At 45.9% G+C, this 20,756-nt stretch overlaps 1 protein-coding gene across 1 annotated transcript in view; it reads left to right on the plus strand.

Moving 5' to 3' along the window:
* The first annotated feature begins 3,027 nt into the window (after positions 1-3,027).
* Positions 3,028-20,756, plus strand: part of LOC132825796 (RING finger protein 225-like) — a 30,894-nt gene continuing 13,165 nt past the window's right edge. Inside the window, exon 1 of the mRNA XM_060841276.1 lies at positions 3,028-3,150. The gene's annotated coding sequence lies outside the window, so the exon portion shown is untranslated. The remainder of the gene's footprint in view (positions 3,151-20,756) is intronic.

The following is a 20,756-nucleotide window of genomic DNA, read 5'->3' on the forward strand; positions in this document are numbered from 1 at the left end:
CCAGTAAAGGCTGACTGGGGGGGAGGTGACAACATAAAGATCTGGTTATCCTGGTTTCAGCAATCTGGAAGATCCCAAGAAGACAATAATCCGGCCTTTCCTAGACACAAAAACTAAAACATGAAGTCCTGGAAAAACTCAGCAAGTCTGGCAACATCTCAGAAGAGAAAGCAGAGTTAATGTTTTGGGTCCATTGGTAGGGTGAGGGCAGTGGTGGGGCTGGGGGGGAATACAGAGAGTAGGGATAAGGTGGACTTACACCCCAAAGAGAGAGAGAGAGAAAAACAATTGGCCAGACAAATAAGAGGTAAAAGGTCATTTTAAGGGAATCAATAGCTATTCGAGGTTGACGATGGGTTACCTGGGGTGGGCGATGACAAGGCCTAGTGAGTGGGGATAAGGACATAGGAGAGGCTGCTCACACATTAAAATTGTTGAACTCAATATTGAGTTCAGGACGCTGCAGGGCTCCCAAAGCAGAAAATGAGGGGCTGTTCTGAGGCCTTTCCTTGAGACAGCCGAGTGAACTGATCCACTGTAAATGAAAAGGCACAAACTCAGTGCGCTCAAACTGAAGCTGAGGCAGAAACAGTTCCAGAATTCTACTATGTTAAAAGTGAGGAGCCAATAAGGAAATAGAGATATCCCCTGTTCATCCCCTCACAGCCCTGTATCAGTGATCTACTGAGTAGTGATATCACCAAGTTCTTTGGGTCCACCACAGAGGATGTAATGAACCTGGCTTATCCAAGGGGGAAGGAAAATATTAAATACATATGATATTAAATATTAATATTAAATGCAAATGTTACAGCAGGAAGCAGGACAGGAATTCATAGCTGCACCATTGATATAAATTAGCATTATGGTGAGACCAATTTGAATTCACATGGACTTGTTGCTAAATCCAGAATATGCATAATATTTGCTGAAACTATTTGTGATTTGTATATTTTAATATTTATCTGCACAGATCATCAAGCTATGGCTAGAAATTTTTTTGTCAACTCATTCACCAAGGAAGCAGGTGTAAAACATGCCGAGTGTAACTCTTTCATTTATTACACATGGAATCTTTATTGTGCAGATAGAGGCCATTCAGCCCATCGAGTCTGCACTGACCCTCTGAAGAGCATCCCACCCACTCCCAGCATTCCCCCTCCACCAACCCTATCCCTATCACCCTATGTTTCCCATGGCCAATCCACTGAACCTGCACATCTTTGAACTGTGGGAGGAAATCAGAGCACCTGAAAGAAGCCCGCGCAGTCACGGGGAGAACATGCAAAATCCACACAGAGAGACATCCAAGGCGGAATCGAACCGGGTCCTTCCTGCTGTGAGGCGGCAGTGCTGACCACTGAGTCACCATGCCACCCCAATTGCTGTTGTGTAGGCAAATACAGCAGACAAGACGCACACAGTTAAATTCCCTCGCAACAGCAATTGTGATGACCTATGTGCAGGGAGAAAAGGCATGCATTTTATTTTTATATAATGTCCCATTAGGGATTTGGAGCATCGGTGGCTGAGGGCTGGCCTGATAGAGATTTATAAAATCATGAGGGGCATGGATAGTGTAAATAGACAAGGTCTTCTCCCTGGTGTGGGGAGTTCAGAACTAGAGGGCAAAGGTTTAGGGTGAGAGGGGAAAGATATAAAAGGGACCTAAGGGGCAACTTATTCATGCAGAGGGCAGTGCGTGTATGGAATAAGCTGCCAGAGGAAGTGGTGGAGGCTAGTACAATGACAGCATTTAAAAGGCATCTGGATGGGTGTAAGAATAGGAAGGATTTAGAGGGATATGGGACAAATGATGGCAAATGGGACTAGATCTATACAGGATACCTGGTCAGCATGGCTGAGTTGGACTGAAGGGTCTGTTTCTGTGATGTCTATCTTTATAACCCTATGAGTCTATGACTGTGAATGTGGGAGGAATTTTAGAGATGTGTCTTGATGGGGAAAGCATTTCTTGGAACTTTGGATGAAATAATTGTCAGGAAAATGAGAGATCCTAAAAAGCCCAGGTCAAGTCAAAGTAATTCAAGCGATCCTAGTGACGTGAGCTCTCTCTTTGTTGCATCGTCAATTTAAAGTCGTTTGTCTTTTCAGTTGAAATATCCTTCAACGGTTAAGTTATGTTTGGTTCATATTGGTTTCAGTTGGTTTGTTACATTAAAATCCTTCAGTTTTCTTTCAATCAGTCTCAGGGTGGGGGGAGATGGAATTCCTTTATTTCTCGAAAAGGTTATCAGTTGCTGTCATGAATGTAACATTGACAAGAGCTGTTGTGGGAGCCAATGGAGTTAGTGAGGGACTGAGCCAAGCTTCAGGCATTTGGAATGATATCTCGTGATAGGAGACGCATTCCTTTTGCGTTCTTCCTGGCCAATCCTAAACTTCTTCAAGGCTGAAAACGTTGTTTTCATAACATGTGCAAGTTAGGTGGATTGGCCATGCTAAATTACCCATAGTGCTCAGGGGTGTGTGGGTTAGGTGTGTTAGCCATGGGGAATGCAGGGTTTCAGGGATTGGGTAGGGGGATGGGTCTGGGGGTGGGACACTCTTTGGAGAGTTGGTGCAGTCTTGTTGGGCCAAATGGCCTGTTTCTGCACTGTAGGAACTCTATTAAAAATGATGGACAATAAATGTTGGCCTAGCCAGAGATTCCCACATCCCGCGTATAAATAAAAAAGGACCATGGAGAACTTCAGGGTGGTAAAGCAGCATTGCCCCCATTCTAGTTAGTTTCCTAAGACACATTAATTATAATTTCACCCTCCCTTGAGATAGAATCTGCCAGCACTGAGGGCCAGATTAAACTCCTTTCTCATTTAACTAATGCTCCTCAGGTTTCAGCTGCATAACGTATTAGGAAAATGCATGGGAACAAAGAGCCTTTTTCTAACTTTGTGTGTGTGAGCGTGTGTGTGTTGGACACGCCTGTGGGAGTGCTGCTCTATTGCCTGTTACTTCTGACGGCCGTGTGCAACTCCACAGCAGATACTCTCGTCCTCACACGGAATAGACAGTTTACCCTCTGGTCCAGCCTTATCTTCTGAGAGCAGTCCCCTGAGAGACAGCATCAGGAAGGGGAGCAGGATCTGGGACTAGACCAGGAGAAGTGACACGCCGTCAGTGGCATCTGTGAGTATCTCTCAAGGAATTCCGTCTTTAATTTGATTTTAAGCAGGGGTTTTACAATCAGCAGAAATATTTTTCCTGTAAATATATTTGGTGTAATTTGGTTGGGGCCAGTTTTTCAGAACAACACTGCCAGCACCATCTGTCCTCGGTTCTCGTACAGTTTTCAGTACATTGTTATGAGATTAACCAGCCCCGAACACAGGACGTTGTCTGAAACTACTGGGGTCGTCAAACCCACCAGGAACTAGAATTTAACTTCCTGGTCAATCGTGTGAACAACACACAGAATAAAGACATTTTAAAATTGCACTTTGCTCTTTCTCCTTGGAATACTTTTATCCGTTACGGAGAATTTGGAAATGGACAAAATGAATGTCTAATTGGGTTGGAGATCAGAGGCGAAGAGATAAACCTGACAGGAAATTGTCCAACCAAGGGTGGAAATCTGAAAAACCAGCCAATAAAAGTAGGTCTCTGAGGTAAATGGTGCACATGGAGGCCTTTTGGCTTCTCAAGTTCCCCCATGCTGGCTCCTTGTGGAGGTATTAACTCAGTCCCATTCCTCCTTCTCCATATCCTCATGACCCTATAATTGACTTCCCTCAATAGCTCATCTAATTTCCCTTCAAAACAATTCAGCTTTCCCCGCCCCTCTCTGTCAGTGAACTCCAGGATCTTGATTTAACTTCTCATGTCTCCCAGCCTCTCCTGTCCCCCACCATAGGGTGCCAACAGAACAAGATTAGATTAGATTCCCTACAGTATGGAAACAGGCCCTTCAGCCCAACAAGTCCACTCTGACCCTCCGAAGAGTAACCCACCCAGACCCATTCCCTACATTTAGCCCTAACTATTGCATCTAACACGATGGGCAATTTAGCATGGCCAATTCACCTAACCTGCACATCTTTGGATTGTGGGAGGAAGCCAGTGCACCCTGAGGAAACCCACGCCGACACTGGGAGAATGTGCAAACTCCACACAGACAGTGGCTGGAATCGAACTTGGGTCCCTGGCGCTGTGAGGCGGCAGTGCTAACCACTGAGAATCTGGGTGCTCTGATAGCACTGGCCAAACTGACAATGGCTGTCCAATCTTGTAATGTTCCTGGAAGTGACCATTTCGCCCTGTGGGATTGGGTCAGCCCAGCCCTGCTGGAGGTCTGGGGGAGTAATGGTTGTGGCCAGTAGCAAGTTTGAAGCCATGAGCAATGTCTTCAGAAATTTCACCTTGAAAGCTGGGGGTGGGGAAAGGTGGAGGGGTTGGAAAAGAGATCAGAAATCAATGGTCTATTTCACCTCTTCATGTGGATTTCAAAATTCTGTCCAAGGTCATTGTTTCAGAGTTGGTGATGTACCCCCTGATCAGTAATACATGGTACTTCACAGCAACCTCTCTCTGGACCTTGTGCTACTCAGACTGTGTGCAGGACAGGGGCAGGGAGCTGGACACATGCCTCACTAGGCCCAAGCCAGGAGAAAGCATTTGGCAGAATATTGCAAACATATATGACGGATGTGCTGTCCAAAATGGGGTTATCCACAATTAAAGTTGAAAAATGTGGTGCTGGAAAAACACAGCAGGCCAGGCAGCACCCGAGGAGCAGGAGAATCGACGTTTCGGGCATAAGCCCTTCTTGAGGAATGAGGCTGATTGCCAAGCAGGCTGAGATAAAAGGTAGGGGGGAGGGAATTTGGGGGAGGGGTGCTGAGAATACGATAGGTGGAAGGAGGTGAGGGTGAGGGTGATAGGCCAGACAGGGATTGGGGGGGCGGAGAGGTCAGGAAGAAGATTGCAGGTCAAGAGGGCAGTGCTGAATCCAGAGGTTGGGACTGAGATAAGGTGGGGGGAGGGGAAATGAGGAAGCTGGAGAAATCTACATTCATCCCGTGTGATTGGAGGGTTCCTAGGCGGAAGATGAGGCGTCGTGCTGCCATGGTCTGGCGATGGAGGAGTCCAAGGACCTGCATATCCTTGGTGGAGTGGGAAGGGGAGTTAAAGTGTTCAGCCTTGGGGCGGTTGGGTTGGTTGGTGCAGATGTCCCAGAGGTGTTCCCTGAAATGTTCCGCAAGTAGGCGGCCTGTCTCCCTAATGTATAGCAGGCCACATCGGGGACAGTGGATGTAGTAAATGATGTGTGTGGAGGTGCAGGTGAATTTGTGACAGATATGGAAGGATCCAATGGGGCCTTGGAGGGAGGTGAGGGGGGAGGTGTGGGCGCAAGTTTTGCATTTCTTGCGGTTGCAGGGGAAGGTGCCGGGAGTGGAGGTTGGGTTGGTGGGAGGTGTGGACCTGACGAAGGAGTCGTGGAGGGAGTGGTCTCTGCGGAACGCTGATAGGGGTGGGGAGGGATACATATCCCTGGTGGTGGGGTCTGTTTGGAGGTGGCGGAAATGACGGAGGATGATATGATGTATCCGGAGGTTGGTGGTGTGGTAGGTGAGGACCAGTGGGGTTCTGTCCTGGTGGCGATTGGAGGGGCGGGGTTCAAGGGTGGAGGAGCGGGAAGTGGAGGAGATGCGGTGGAGAGCACCATCGACCACGTCGGAGGGAAAACTGCGGTCTTTGAAGAAGGAGGCCATTTGGGTAGTTTGGTATTGGAACTGGTCCTCCTGAGAGCAGATGCGGCAGAGGCGAAGGAATTGGGAATATGGGATGGCGCTTTTACAGGGGGCAGGTGGGAGGAGGTGTAATCTAGGTAGCTGTGTGAGTCGGTCGATTTGTAGTAAATGTCTGTGTTGAGTCGGTCGCCCGAGATAGAAATGGAGAGGTCTAGGAAGGGGAGGGAGGAGTCTGAGATGGTCCAGGTAAATTTGAGGACGGGGTGGAAGGTGTTAGTAAAGTGGATGAACTGTTCAACCTCCTCGTGGGAGCACGAGGTAGCGCCGATACAGTCATTGATGTAGCGGAGGAAAAGGTGGAAGGGTGGTGCCAGTGTAGATGTGGAAGATGGACTGTTCCACATATCCAACGAAGAGGTAGGCATAGCTGGGGCCCATGCGGGTGCCCATGGCTACTCTTTTGGTTTGGAGGAAGTGGGAGGATTGGAAAGAGAAGTTGTTAAGAGTGAGGACCAGTTCAGTCAGTCGAAGGAGGGTGTCAGTGGAAGGGTACTGGTTGGTACGGCTGGAGAGGAAGAAATGGAGGGTTTGGAGGCCTTCGTGATGGGGGATGGAAGTGAAAAGGGACTGGAAGTCCATCGTGAAGATAAGGCATTGGGGGCCGGGGAATTGAAAATCATGGAGGAGGTGGAGGGCATGGATGGTGTCCCGAACGTAGGTGGGGAGTTCTTGGACTAAGGGGGACAGGACAGTGTCGAGGTATGCAGAGATGAGTTTGGTGGGGCAGGAGCAGGCTGAGACAATGGGTCAGCCGGGGCAGTCGGGTTTGTGGATTTTGGACAGGAGGTAGAAACGGGCGGTGCGAGGTTGTGGTACTATGAGGTTGGAGGTGGTGGATGGGAGATCTCCAGAGGTGATGAGATTATGGTTGGTCTGGGAGATGATGGTTTGGTGGTGGGAGGTGGGGTCATGGTCAAGGGGGCAGTAGGAGGAGGTGTCCGCGAGTTGGCGTCTAGCTTCAGCGGTGTAAAGATCAGTGTGCCAAACTACTACTGCGCCTCCTTTGTCTGCTGGTTTGATGGTAAGATTGGAGTTGGAGCGGAGGGAGTGGAGGGCTGCACGTTATGAGGGTGAGAGATTGGAGTGAGTGAGAGGGGTGGACAGGTTGAGGTGGTTAATGTCACGGCAGCAGTTGGATAGGAAGAGATCGAGGGCTGTATATAGAATCATAGAATCTTTACAGTGTGGAAACAGGCCATTCAGCCCAAGTCACACCTACACTCTGAAGAGTAACCCACGCAGACCCATTCCTCTACCCTATTACCTCACTTACACATTCCTGAACACTATGGGCAATTGAGCACGACCAATTCATCTAACCTGCACAGCTTTGGACTGTGGGAGGAAGTTGGAGTATCCAGAGGAAACCCACGCAGACGCAGGGTGAACTCCACACAGATAGTCACCCAAGGTTGGAATCGAACCCAGATTCCTGGGGCCGTGAGGCAGCAGTGCTGACCACTGAGCCACCGTGAGTCCATCAGGAAGGATGTGGGCCTGCAGTTTGTGGTAATCCCAGGCCATGGAAGCATGCCAGCTACACTCTGGAAATGGACAGTGTCACTGTCTACTGTGCAGAATGGTAACCATCTGTGACTGTGTCAAACATACCTCTGGAGCTGACATTTCTGCGGTAGCCCCCATCCCCCCAGAACGAGGGTAATGTTGCTGACAGAGAGGAGCTGCACAGAAAGCCCTCCATGTGGGATGGTGTGGTGCTGCAGCTAGGCCTGTTCTGCTATATGCAAGCCACAGGGGTTTATAGATTGACCATCAATCTATTTGGCCATGTTCTGACACATTTTATGGGTCAGTCCTGGAGTGTGATGTGTTGTTCAGTAACTAGGCCTCCGATCTATAGCCCCCTTCACCGTCAGGTAGGAATTGTCTAACGGCGCTGGGGATAGGGCTCTAAGGAGTTGTGGGTATACATCGCAAATCGGGACCATCCTAGAGCCAAGGCCATACAGAGATTGGACACGGGGAAGTGACAGTCCAGTTTACTGCCATTTGAACCAGGTTATCTGGTGTGAGATTCTCAGTGTTTCTGTACCTGCTGTAGGTCTGCTCCATACCTTGCTGCTGCTCCTTGGTGATCACCAATGAGCTCAACTTTACATGTAGGAGAAAGTGAGGTCTGCAGATGCTGGAGATCAGAGTCGAAAGAGTCGGCATTTTGGACCGGAGCCCTCCATCAGGAATGAGGAATCAGGTCATTCCTGATGAAGGGCTCTGGCACGAAACATCCATTCTCCTGCTCCTCGGATGCTGCCTGACCTGCTGTGCTTTTCCAGCAACACTCTCAACTCAACTTCGCATGTTGCAGGCTGCCCACATCTCCTGATGTAGCGAGGTCACATTGTGCAGAGTACTGAGAACTCGATCTGCTCCTGACACCCTTGAAACCCCCACCAACTCCCGCCCTGTATCGAACCCCAGTGCCGGTGTCAAGCTCTGACTCACTTCAACTTGGGAGCAAACTCTTTATTGCAACCATGCGCTATCAAAGCAGGAAGGTGAATGTTGGGATTAGCATTCCTTTTGATTTGTTCATGGGATGTGGGTGTCATTGGCTAGGCCAACATTTATTGCCCATCTCTAAATGCCCTGCAGGGGGCATCCAGGAGGAGGGGATTGCTGAGTGTCATTATTGCTGGACCATTAATCCAGAGACCCAACTAATTTTCTGGAGACCTAGGTTCGAATCCCACCATGGCAGATAATTGAATTTAAAGTCTGTAAAAAAAAAATCTGGAATTAAGCGGCTAATGATGACGATGAATCTATTTCTGCTGTTGGAAAAACCCATCGAGTTCACTAATGTCCTTTAAGGAAGGACTTTGCCATCCTTACCTGGTCTGGACGACATGTGACTCCAGACCCACAGTAATGTGGTTGACTCCTAACCATTAGGAAGGGTAATAGATGCTGGCCTAGCTAGTGATGCCTTCTTCCTGAGAATTAATAAAAGAAAATTGAGACAGAGGACACATGAGGCAGCAATTCTGAGAGGGCATACCTTAGATCTTTGAACAGCCCATCAGCCAAGGGACTTATTAAACTGAGAAATATCCCTGGACTACAGAGGTCAGCCCAATAGTGATGGATCCTCAAACGTTCAGGGCCAAAGGCAACAGGTCAATAGATCCTAGTCCTTTCCTATCCATCTGTATTACCACAAATCCATGACATCTGAAATGTGTAGGTACTGGTTATCATCAGGATTGAGGAAGTAGGCTGTGGTTCTGAGGGGACTCTGAGCCAGCTGTAACAAACAATTGATTGTTGTTTATATCTTGGTGTGGATGCTATGAGGGACCTGGGAGAGTGAGTGTAAACTCTGGTCCGTCTGCAAACAGTGCTGATAATGTCAAGGCTTGGTTATACTCCCACACCACCAGCTGGTCTCCAAATGACCAGAGACCAAGAGTCTCTTTCAACCCAAAACCAGGCCCTTGTCGGCCACCGATTATTATTAGATTAGATTACTTACAGTGTGGAAACAGGCCCTTTGGCCCAACAAGTCCACACCGACCCGTCGAAGCGCAACCCACCCATACCCCTACATTTACCCCTTACCTAACACTACGAGCAATTTAGCATGGCCAATTCACCTGACCCGCACATCTTTGTGACTGTGGGAGGAAACCGGAGCACCCGGAGGAAACCCACTAAATATTGGAAATTCTTTTTAATATAGAGAGGTATGGTGACTCAGTGGTGAGCACATCTACCTCACTGCACCAGAGACATGAGTTTGATTCCACCCTTGGGCTAGAGTATGCAAGCTCTCCATGTGTCTCGGTGGGTTTACTCTGGGTGCCCCGGTTTCCTCCCACAGTCCAAAGATATGCGGATTCGATGGATTGGCCGTGCTAAATTGCCCAAAGTGTCCAGAGATGGTGCAGGCTAGGTGGATTATCCATGGGAAATACGGGGTTACAAGGATAGGACAAAGGGGTGTGACTGAATGGGATGCTCTTTGGAGGGTTGGTGTTGACACGATGGGCTGAATGGCCTGCTTCCACACTTTAGGAATGCTATGATTGTATCAACAAGCTGTAAACAACTATTGCATAATTTGACATTAATGGAACTGAAACCCCTAAGTGCTATTTGTCCAGTTTAAATGATTGCTCCATTTAAAGTTAGATGGGTTCAGTGGTGGCCATTGTATGGTTTATTTAATATTTAAAAATAACGGTGACCTGATGCTATTCAATAATAAGATGGTTGTGCTGAGGTACAAGGTGAGTTAGACAGAGCTCCTTCACCTCTGGGATGATGCAGACCACACTTGGAATATTGTGTCCAATTCTGGTCGCCCTACTATAGGAAAGATAGAGACTTTGGGGAGGGTGCAAAGAAGGTTTACCAGGATGCTGCCTGGATGACGGGCTTGCCTTATGAAGAAAGGTTGAATAAGCTTGGACTTTTCTCTCTGGAGAGAAGGAGGAAGAGAGGAGACCTGTACAAAATAATGAGTGGAATAGAGATCAATAGCCAGAAACTCTTCCCCAGGGCAGGATTGACTGGTATGAGGAGTCATAGTTTGAAGATATTAGGAGGAAGGTATAAAGGAGGCGTCAGAGGCAGGTTCTTTACTGCAGAGAGTTGTGAATGCATGGAATGCATTGCCAGCGGTGGTGGTGGAAGCAGAGTCATTAGGGACATTTAAGCGACTGCTGGATATGCACATGGAGAGCAGTGAGTTGAGGGGTGCGTAGGTTAAGTTACTCTATTTTACATTAGGATTATGGGCCAAAGGGCCTGTTCTGTGCTGTACTTTTCTATGTTCTACGTTCTATCTCTCCAGTGCAGAGTGCTTGGAATCATTTGTTATGGAGCAGACCAAATCCACTCAAGATATATTGAGATAACTCAGGCCGTAACATGTAGAAAGAGAAACTTTTATTTATCATTTCTCCCATATACAATTGAAACAGTAAAAACGGGACAGCTTTCCTCCAGGACCGAGGGTGCTACATGGACAGCGCAAGCTACACACTCGTGCACGGCATAAAGGGCATACGATGTGCAAAACATGCAGGTTACAGTGTAATAGAAGAATGATAAATAATAAGACATTTTTCGAGTAGCAATCCAAAGTTGTGCAAAGGATTTCAGATGGGAAAGAGTCCGATCATACTGTGTTAAGGAGCCTGTTGGCTTGGGAGAAGATGGCAGGAGGGAGGAGAGTTTGAGTGAGGGATGTGTGGGGTCTTCCACAAAGCTGTCACCCTTTTGGATGCTGCGTGTGCTGTAAATGTCTGTAATGGGGGGAAGAGAGACCCTGATGACACTTTCAGCCGTCCTCACTATCCATTTTAGGGTCTTAAGATCCAAGACGGTGCAATTCCTGAACCAGGCAGTGATGCAGCAGCTCAGGGTGCTCTTAATGAACCCTCTGTAGAATGGAGGGGTGTGTGTGTGTGTGTGTGTGTGTGTGTGTGTGTGTGTGTGTGTGGTGGGGGTAAGGAACGTGGACAATGCAGAAAGTAGAGATGCTGCTGGGCTTTCTTGGCTGTGGAGCTCGTGTTGAGGGTCCAGGTGAGATTCTCCGCCAGGTATATGCCAAGAAATTTAGTGCTCTTCACGATCTCCATAGGGAGCAGTCAATGTCCAGCGGACAGTGGTCACTCCGTGCTCTCTTGAAGTCAACAACCATCTCTTTCGTCCTGTCCAGAGCCGGTTGTTGGCTCTGCACCAGTCTGTTAGCCACTGTGCCTCCTCTGTACGCCTCCGCTGTACGCCTCCTCTGTACGCTATCCCCTGTACGCTGGCTCTGCACGCTGATTCTGCACACTGGCTCTGTACGCCGGCTCTGCACCAGTCCGTTATCTGCTGCTCCTCCTCTGTACGCCGACTCTACTGGCTCTGTACGCTGGCTCTGCACCAGTCCGTTAGTCGTTGCGCCTCCCCTGTACGCTGACTCATCATTTTTCTCATATTTTCTCATTTTAAAGGCAAGATGCCAAGTGTTGAGTTCTGGGTGCAATTCGATTGGTCAAATTATCAGTATTGAAGGAAAACGTGCTTTATTCATACACTATAGTTAAAATACAACAAAAGAAAGAAGCAATTGGAATAATTTAACTCTGTTGGAAAACAGATTATTTAACTAGGATGCAGTCACTATCCCAATGCAGTAACATCACATAAACACACCCTTTGTAAAGGCAATTTCAGTAAAATCGATTGTCTCACAGGCAGGTCTCCAGGCCAGGAAGAAAACCTTCAAGAGAAAATGCTGAGGGAGAGAGTAGCCGGGAGAGATGTGCTACAGTTTCCAAACCCAGCTTCAACAACTGCTGCTGAAAGCCAAAACTAAAACTCCTGGCTCTGTAGGAGCTTAAGACCATTCGGGCTGCTTCTATTGTTCCAACTTTAAAAGAAAACCCAAGGCCTTATAAAAGCTGTTTACTCTATCAGATTTAAATGTTACCTCTGTCTTAAAATGTCTCTTCAAAAAAACCAGGACAAAATATACTCCGTAAAGCCGTAGAATCGTAACACTTGGAACCATGACATCTCTCAATGTTTAGAACATTAAAAGTGGAATGGAGGATTATCAGATCAGGGATTTCATTGAACAGCTTTGATAGGCAGAGAGGTCTGCTTCTACTTTCACATCTGATCTTACAGTCTTTTATATTGGCACTGTCGCATTACAGGGATATTCCTCACCTGAGACCTGCTGGACTCACTGCAATGAGGGATGTTGTTGGAATCCAACATTTCTTGGAAGACACAGGAGAATACTATAAACTATCATTCCCATCAAAATATCCATCATCAAACAATGTCAAACTGCTTCTGCAGGTTTTCATTCATGTTGGTACACTGCCTCTTGATTAGATTCCCTACAGTGTGGAAACAGGCCCTTCGGCCCAACAAGTCCACACTGACCCTCTGAGGAGTAACCCGCCCAGACCCATTTCCCTCTGACTAATGCACCTAACAGTATGGACAATTTAGCATGGCCAATTCACCTGAAATGCACATCTTTGGACTGTGGGAGGAAACCGGAGCAAACCCGCACAGACACAGGGAGAATGTGCAAACTCCACACAGACAGTCACCCGAGGCTGGAATCGAACCTGGGACCCTGGTGCTGTGAGGCAGCAGTGCTAATGACTGAGCCATCATGACGTCCTTAACAAATACTGATATATCAACATATTCTCAGAGCTGCTCCACCCTTAACATGCAACATGATTTAAAGGGCACTGTACAAATTTAAGCTATTGTGAATTGCAGCAATTAAAGCCCAAGATTTATAAATACCTACCATATCCTAGTGATCTCACAGCATCATCTGCAATATGTCCCATCGTATAGACTGAGATAGTACACACATAACTTGGTCTGCGATGGATAATTAGTGTGTCCTCTTCTACAGCGAACAAAGTCACATTGAATGTTGTCAAAATATTCTGTCATTATTTTGTGATCACATAAAATTCTGTACACTATCACATTAGTCCCTATTACTAACTAACAGCCCTGATACTAATAGATCAATAAAACATAGGCTCATGTCTAATAAGGAACGTAGATTGAGAGTATTATTCAAAATCTGTGACACCTTCTGTTAAAATATTGGCAATCCATATTTCATGCAGCAATGTTTGAAGTGACGGTCAGAAAAATGAAATCTGTTTGATTTACAAATATGCTGCCCTTCGATGGAACACAGAATGCGTTAGGGCGGAATTGGATGTTTCTGTTAACATCTGCCTTAGTGAGCCGAAGACTTCAGAAGGTTAGAAAGGAACCATTAACATGTTATTTGTTAGTAGACAAAGTGGCTGTGTGTATCAGAATAGGAAGAATGCTGGCGAGAACATTTCTGAAACTCTTAGGGAAAGCACAGTTCATGCAATACAGCAATGATGTGGGTCGGTACAGTCTGTATATCACAATGATGTGGGTCGGTACAGTCTGTCTATCACAATGATGTGGGTCGGTACAGTCTGTATATCACAATGATGTGGGTCGGTATAGTCTGTCTATCACAATGATGTGGGTCGGTACAGTCTGTATATCACAATGATGTGGGTCGGTATAGTCTGTCTATCACAATGATGTGGGTCGGTATAGTCTGTCTATCACAATGATGTGGGTCGGTACAGTCTGTCTATCACAATGATGTGGGTCGGTACAGTCTGTATATCACAAGCTTCTTGTTATCCTGCTCATTTCATTTTGCTCAGGCACCGTAGTTCCTGGTGATAGTGGTAGTCCCAAAATTTTGAGTTTGATTCCTACCCTGTCACGTTGTGTGGAATGGTTCACTTCTGAAAATGGCCACCAAACTGCTGGACAATATTCAGGTTTAGGCAAATAGGTGGCAAGTAAAAGTAATGTCACACCAAGCACCTCAAAAGAGAGTTTAACCAACTCTCCTTGATCTTCAATGGCAGTACACCATTGTTCAAATCCACACCCCACCACCATCAACATTCAGAACTGAACTGCACCTTATATTGCAAATATGATGGCTATGACGGCAGGTCAGAGACTGGGACAAGTAAGTTACCTTCTGAGTCCTCAAAGCCTTTTGCAAAGCAGGTGTCAGGATTGTAATAAAGCTTCCCAAGCTAGAGACCATCTGCACCAAGTTGTTAACTTGATTGGCACCGTACCCATCATCTTTTTAGATTAGATTACTTACAGTGTGGAAACAGGCCCTTCGGCCCAACAAGTCCACACTGACCCGCCGAAGCACACCCACCCAGACCCATTCCCCTACATTTTACCCCTACACCTAACACTATGGGCAATTTAGCATGGCCAATTCACCTAACCTGCACATTTTTGGACTGTGGGAGGAAACCAGAGCACCTGGAGGAAACCCACGCAGACACGGGGAGAATGTGCAAACTCCACACAGTCAGTCGCCTGAGGCGGAAAATGAACCCGGGTCTCTGGCGCTGTGAGGCAGCAGTGCTAACCACTGTGCCACCGTGTCACCCACCATCTTCCCAGATGGTGACTCAATCAGCCCATTTCAACAGGACCTTCCAATCCTGTGACCTTTACCATCTAGAACGGGTGCAAGGTTTATTTTCCAGAGGTATACTTTATCCATTAAATTTATATTAAATTTTCAATTGGATATTGCCAAAAGTGCAGTTCAGTTCAACTCCTACCTACAGACCACGTAGCCATCTGAGGAATCAGCACAATTGCAATTGCACATGTACATTTCATGTAAAACACAAAATTCTTGAAACTTTACAGTCTCCAGCCCCTCAGCTGGGCCTGAGACGATGGAGCAGCCTGGATAGCACCAAGGCCCTGTGTAAGGAAGCTGCTTAGGATGAACCACAACAGAAGTGACCACATCCTTACAAACAATCCGGATCATTATAATTTTGTATATGTTAAAATGGTATTAGGTTAAAAGTTTGGGAATTACAGGGCTACTGGAATGCTGGTCTTTATATTCAAGTGACTGCTGTACAATCAAGTCAAGGCCATGCCTAGAGCACTGAGAGCAATTCTAGGCACCATGAATAGACCTTGAATAGAAGTGCAACTAGATTTACCAGAATGATGGTTAGACTTTAAGGGTTAAATTACAACCTCAGATTACACAAACTAGAGTGGGTTAAGGGGAACAGATATGTGGTACAGTGGCTCAGTGGTTAGCTACTTCACAGTATCAGGGACCCAGTTTGATTCCATCCTGTCTGTGTACAGTTTACACATTCTCCCTGTGTTTGTGTGGGTTTCCTCTGGGTGCTATAGTTTCCTCCCACAGTCCAAAGATGCTAAACTACCCTGTAATGTCCAGAGGTGTGCATGTTAAGTGGTCTAGCCATAGGAAATGTGCAGTTATAGGAATTGGGTGGAATACTGTACAGAGGGTTGGTGTAGATTCAATGAGTCAAATGACTTCGATCTTGACTGTGGGGATTCCATGACGTAGACAGGGTAGACAGAGGTAAATTATATTCTTTAGTCACAGTGTCCAGGACTAAGGGACATGGTTTAAAAATGAGAGCCAGCTCTTTCAGGGAGGAAGTTAGGAAGCAGACAAAGGGCGTTCAATGATTGGGTCTCAGTTACAAGGAGAAATTGATGCAAGATCATTCATTTTAAATCTGATATTGATAGATTTTTCTCAAGCAATCAGATTAAGGAATACTGGGGAAAGTCTGTGTGTGGTGTCTGTTATTTGGAGTTGATTGCAGATTAACCAAAACCTCATTCAAGAGGTGAAATAGACCAGACCTTTTCCCATACTCCTGCATTCTTAGATGTTGAGATAGGACATTAAATCAAGATCCTCATTGGTCCTCAGGCAGAAATAAAACATCCCACACTATAGTTTACACTTATCCCTCAACAATACCATGAAAACAGATTACCTGGTTATCAGATTTCTATTTGTGGGGTTTTCTTTTCTTACCTGCACACACATATATACAAGGTGAATATAGGTGCATTCTTGTTGGGATGTAACTTTGTGTGCCAAGTTTACAACGGTCGCATAGCAGCAACAGAAACAAGCTGCAGTTGATAACTTTGGAAAATGCTATTTATTTTTTGTCTTCAATACCCTCTGTTTCAGCCTTCTGTTTAACTGTGTACAAAATAGCCTGGTAGACCCTTGACTTAACATAGTGATATTGACTCCAACTTACCTAGACATGTCAATAGACAATAGACAATAGGTGCAGGAGTAAGCCATTCTGCCCTTCGAGCCTGCACCACCATTCAATATGATCATGGCTGATCATCCTTAATCAGTGTCCTGTTCCTGCCTTATCTCCATAACATTTGATTCCACTATCCTTGAGAGCTCTATCTAACTCTTTCTTAAATGAATCCAGAGACTGGGCCTCCACTGCCCTCTGGGGCAGAGCATTCCACACAGCCACCACTCTCTGGGTGAAGAAATTTCTCCTCATCTCTGGCCTAAATGGTCTACCCTGTATTTTTAAGCTGCGTCCTCTGGTTTGGCACTCACCCATCAGCGGAAACGTGTTTCCTGCCTCCAGAGTGTCCAATCCTTTAATAATCTTATATGTCTCAATCAGATCCCCTCTCAGTCTTCTAAACTCAAGGGTATACAAGCCCAGTTGCTCCAGTCTTTCAGCGTAAGGTAGTCCCGCCATTCCAGGAATTGACCTCGTGAACCTACGCTGCACTCCCTCAATAGCCAGAATGTCTGTCCTCAAATTTGGAGACCAGAACTGCACACAATACTCCAGGTGTGGTCTCACCAGGGCCCTGGTACAGCTGCAGAAGAATGTCTTCGCTTCTATACTCAATCCCTCTTGTTATGAAGGCCAGCGTGCTATTAGCCTTCTTCACTACCTGCTGTACCTGCATGCTTACCTTTATTGACTGGTGTACAAGAACACCCAGATCTCTTTGTACTGCCCCTTTACCTAAATTGATTCCATTTAGGTAGTAATCTGCCTTCCTGTTCTTGCCACTAAAGTGGATAACCATACACTTATCCACATTAAACTGCATCTGCCATGCATCTGACCACTCACCTAACCTGTCCAGGTCACCCTATAATCTCCTCACATTTCACCCAGCTTAGTATCATCAGCAAATTTGCTAACGTTATTACTAATACCATCTTCCATATCATTAATATATATTGTAAAAATGAAGACTTGTCAAAAAGGAGATAGCTATCGTTCCTCCAGTGAATACGGGAGAAAGGTTACTGAATTGGATAACCAGCTATGATCATTTTGAATGGGAAAGCGGAATCGAAGGGCCATTGGCCTATTCTCATTTCTATTTTCTATGTTTCCATTGTTTGTATTTTAGCTTCCATCACAATCACATAACACCTCAAAGTGTTTTATGACCAGTGAAGTGTTTTCAGGAAGTGTACGCATTGCTGTAATGTAGAAAGATTCAGCAACCAATCTGTACAGAGCTAGCTCCTATAAAGGCCATTGAGGTTAATGGGCAGGTCAGCTGCTTCAGTGATGTTGGCTGGGATCTGAGATTTGCCTTAAAACCCTCAGTGAATTCCCTGAGCTGCTCCTTGCCACTTCCTTACCAGAGAATGGAAGCTTGGAGAAGGCTATTCAGCCCCTCAAACCTGTTCCAATATTCAAACAAATCATAATACTCTGTATCTAAATTTCACTCACATTCTTTAGATCCTTCTTTCATTCCTATTAAAAATAGATCAATCTCTGGTTTGGTATTTTCAATAGCCTCCGATCCTTACTGCTTTGGGGGAGGGGGATCTGGGTTTTCATTGCCTTCTGAATGAACTAATGTTCCTCTGAAATCACCACTCAAACACTGAGCTCCAAGTTGTTAGACAAGGCCCTGTTTTACCAAAATCCTCTATCAATTCTTTCAATCTTCTCAAACAACTCGACTGGATCACCTCCTAATCTTCAAAGAAATGCAGGACTAATCTAATCTAGGTCCTTCCAATCTCCGCTGCCCCACATCACATTCTCTTTCAAGGCCAATCTAATCTTGAAGTGGAGTAATGTCCAGAACTGAATTTCTGCTCTAAATGGTGTCCAATCAGAGCTTTTCATAACTTCACACCTCTTTAGTTCAAAATCAACATTCCATTGGCCTTTACAATGATTTTGTGTAACTGCCTACTAGTTTTCAGTGATACCAGTACCTGATCTCCAAGTCCTCTGCCCCCAGGTGGTTTGAAGCTACAAACTGTTTCATAACTGTCGCTGTCCATCGCACTTAGGTGTAAAGTGGATGATCCAAACCTCCTCATCTCTCCAGTTATACAGCTAGCTCTATTCAAAAGTAGTTCATAGCTTTTAAATACAGGAAGTCCTGCTAGCTACCTCCCAGGATAGTTAGGGAACTGTAGCCTGTTTTAAATAATTGGAGTTCTCTAGAGATTAATTAAAGAATCATTAAAATTAGGAGATGCACAGATAGGGTTGACAGTTGGAGTCTTTTTCCCAGAGTTGAAATGTCTAATACAGAGAAACCTCAATTATCTGAATGAACTGGGCGGGAAGTATTTTGTTCAGATAATCGAATGTTCGGATAATTGAATGCTAGACAACACAATATAGCCATGGATCAGGACCTTGTAATTTTATTCAGATAATCTGAACTTCAGATAATCAAATGCTGGATAATTGAGGTTCCTCTGTACTCGAGGGAATGCATTTAAAGTGAAAGGAGAAAGTTCAACTGAGATGTGAGGGGCAAATGCCTTACACAGAGAGTGGTAGGTGCCTGAGACACACTGCTAGTTGTGGTGGTGGAGGCAGATACATTAGGGGCATTTAAGGGGCTTTCATAGACATATGAATAAACATAGAATGGAGGCATATGGACTAAGGGCGTGCAGAAGGGATTGGTTTAATTCGGTGTCATGTTCAGCACAATATTATGGGCAGAAGGGCCTGTTGCTGTACAGTTCTATGTTCTAATCATAAGTCATTCAGCTGTACTAACCCTCCAAACAGCATCCCACTCAGACCCACCTCCCTATCCTATCCCTGTACACCTGTATGCCCCATGGCTAATCCACCTGTCTGTGGACACTTTGGGCAATTTAGCATATATCCACCTATGCATCTTTGGATTGAGAAGGGGAAACCTACACAGAAACAGGGAGAACATGCAAACTCTACACAGACAGTTGCCCAAGGCTGGAATCAAACTTGTGGATCCCTGGCATTGCAAGACAGCAATGCTAACCACTGAGCTACAGTGCCATACCGCCACACCATCGCTGCCTACGTAAATAAAATCTACAAGCATAAAAGGAAGATTGTGGGTACAACATTAAAATTGATGTCTAAAGGTCAGGTTGGAATTTACTGGAGGCTGAATTATTAAACCAGGCCACAGTTTGTTCATCTACTATGATGTAACCATTCAGAGATCTTGTGGTGCACTGGGTATCATCCTTACCTCTGGCTGGGATGCCAGGGAGGTCATGGAAAATACGTTCATATTGTCATTAAGCAGGTCAATCACTAAGCTGCAAATCTCTCCAGTACACCTGATGGAAGGTAATAAGATAGGGCAGAGTCTCCTGATTAGCTATCCTGCAGAAGGTAGTGCATACCCCTGCAGTATGTTGACCATAAATGTGGACCAATCCATTGGAAATCCTTGCTCCACTCCATAGAAATGAGGACAGGAGAAAAGATGGACAGAATATAACTCTATGACAATACCCAGGATTACACTTGGATGTGGTGTACACACACACAAATACACATACAGACACACACGCACACAGACACACATGCATACAGACAGACACACACACAGACACACATGCACACAGACAGACACACAGGCATGCACACACAATCTGTGAACACTTACTGCCTCAACTCACACAAAACAAAGCTGACTAAGGTGAGGTATGAGTAGAGCAGTCAGCAGGGACCTATACCACTCTCCCAGTGGGCAATACAGGAATGTACATCCCATCAAGAGGCAATGCTCATGAAACACACAAAAACCAGCCAGCGACTAGCTCCTGGATGGTTCAAACCCAATTGCAAGTCAGTGTCTTTGCAATTCATACTCTGCTGAGAGTTAGTGTCGCATGTACTTCAATATAAATCCAAGGAAACTGTATCCACTGAGTCCTAGCAGCTTCAGGGAAGGGGAGACAAATGATCCATCACAGAGTGAGGGGACAGTGAGATGCTCATTACAGGAAGTGCCCCAATAACCACCACAGGATAGGCAGATGTTAAAGTACAAACTGCATTGCAAACTTCTCAAATGGTTCACCCTTACCTGGACCTGGCAATTGCTGCACAGCAAGTGGTGGAGAATTAAATAGGTTCAACCTTGGTCTGTAGTTATCTCTCTCTCTCTCTCTCTCTCCATTGACAGTCTGCCTGAGAGAGAGAGAGAGAGAGAGAGAGAGTGAGAGAGGGACTGAGTGAGAAAGAGAGCCTTAGAGTCATAGAGCTGTACAGAAACAGACCCATCTGTCCAACTTGTCCATGCCGACCAGATATCCTAAATCAATCT

Source organism: Hemiscyllium ocellatum, chromosome 21 (genome assembly GCF_020745735.1).
Source record: "Hemiscyllium ocellatum isolate sHemOce1 chromosome 21, sHemOce1.pat.X.cur, whole genome shotgun sequence".
NCBI lineage: Eukaryota > Metazoa > Chordata > Chondrichthyes > Orectolobiformes > Hemiscylliidae > Hemiscyllium > Hemiscyllium ocellatum.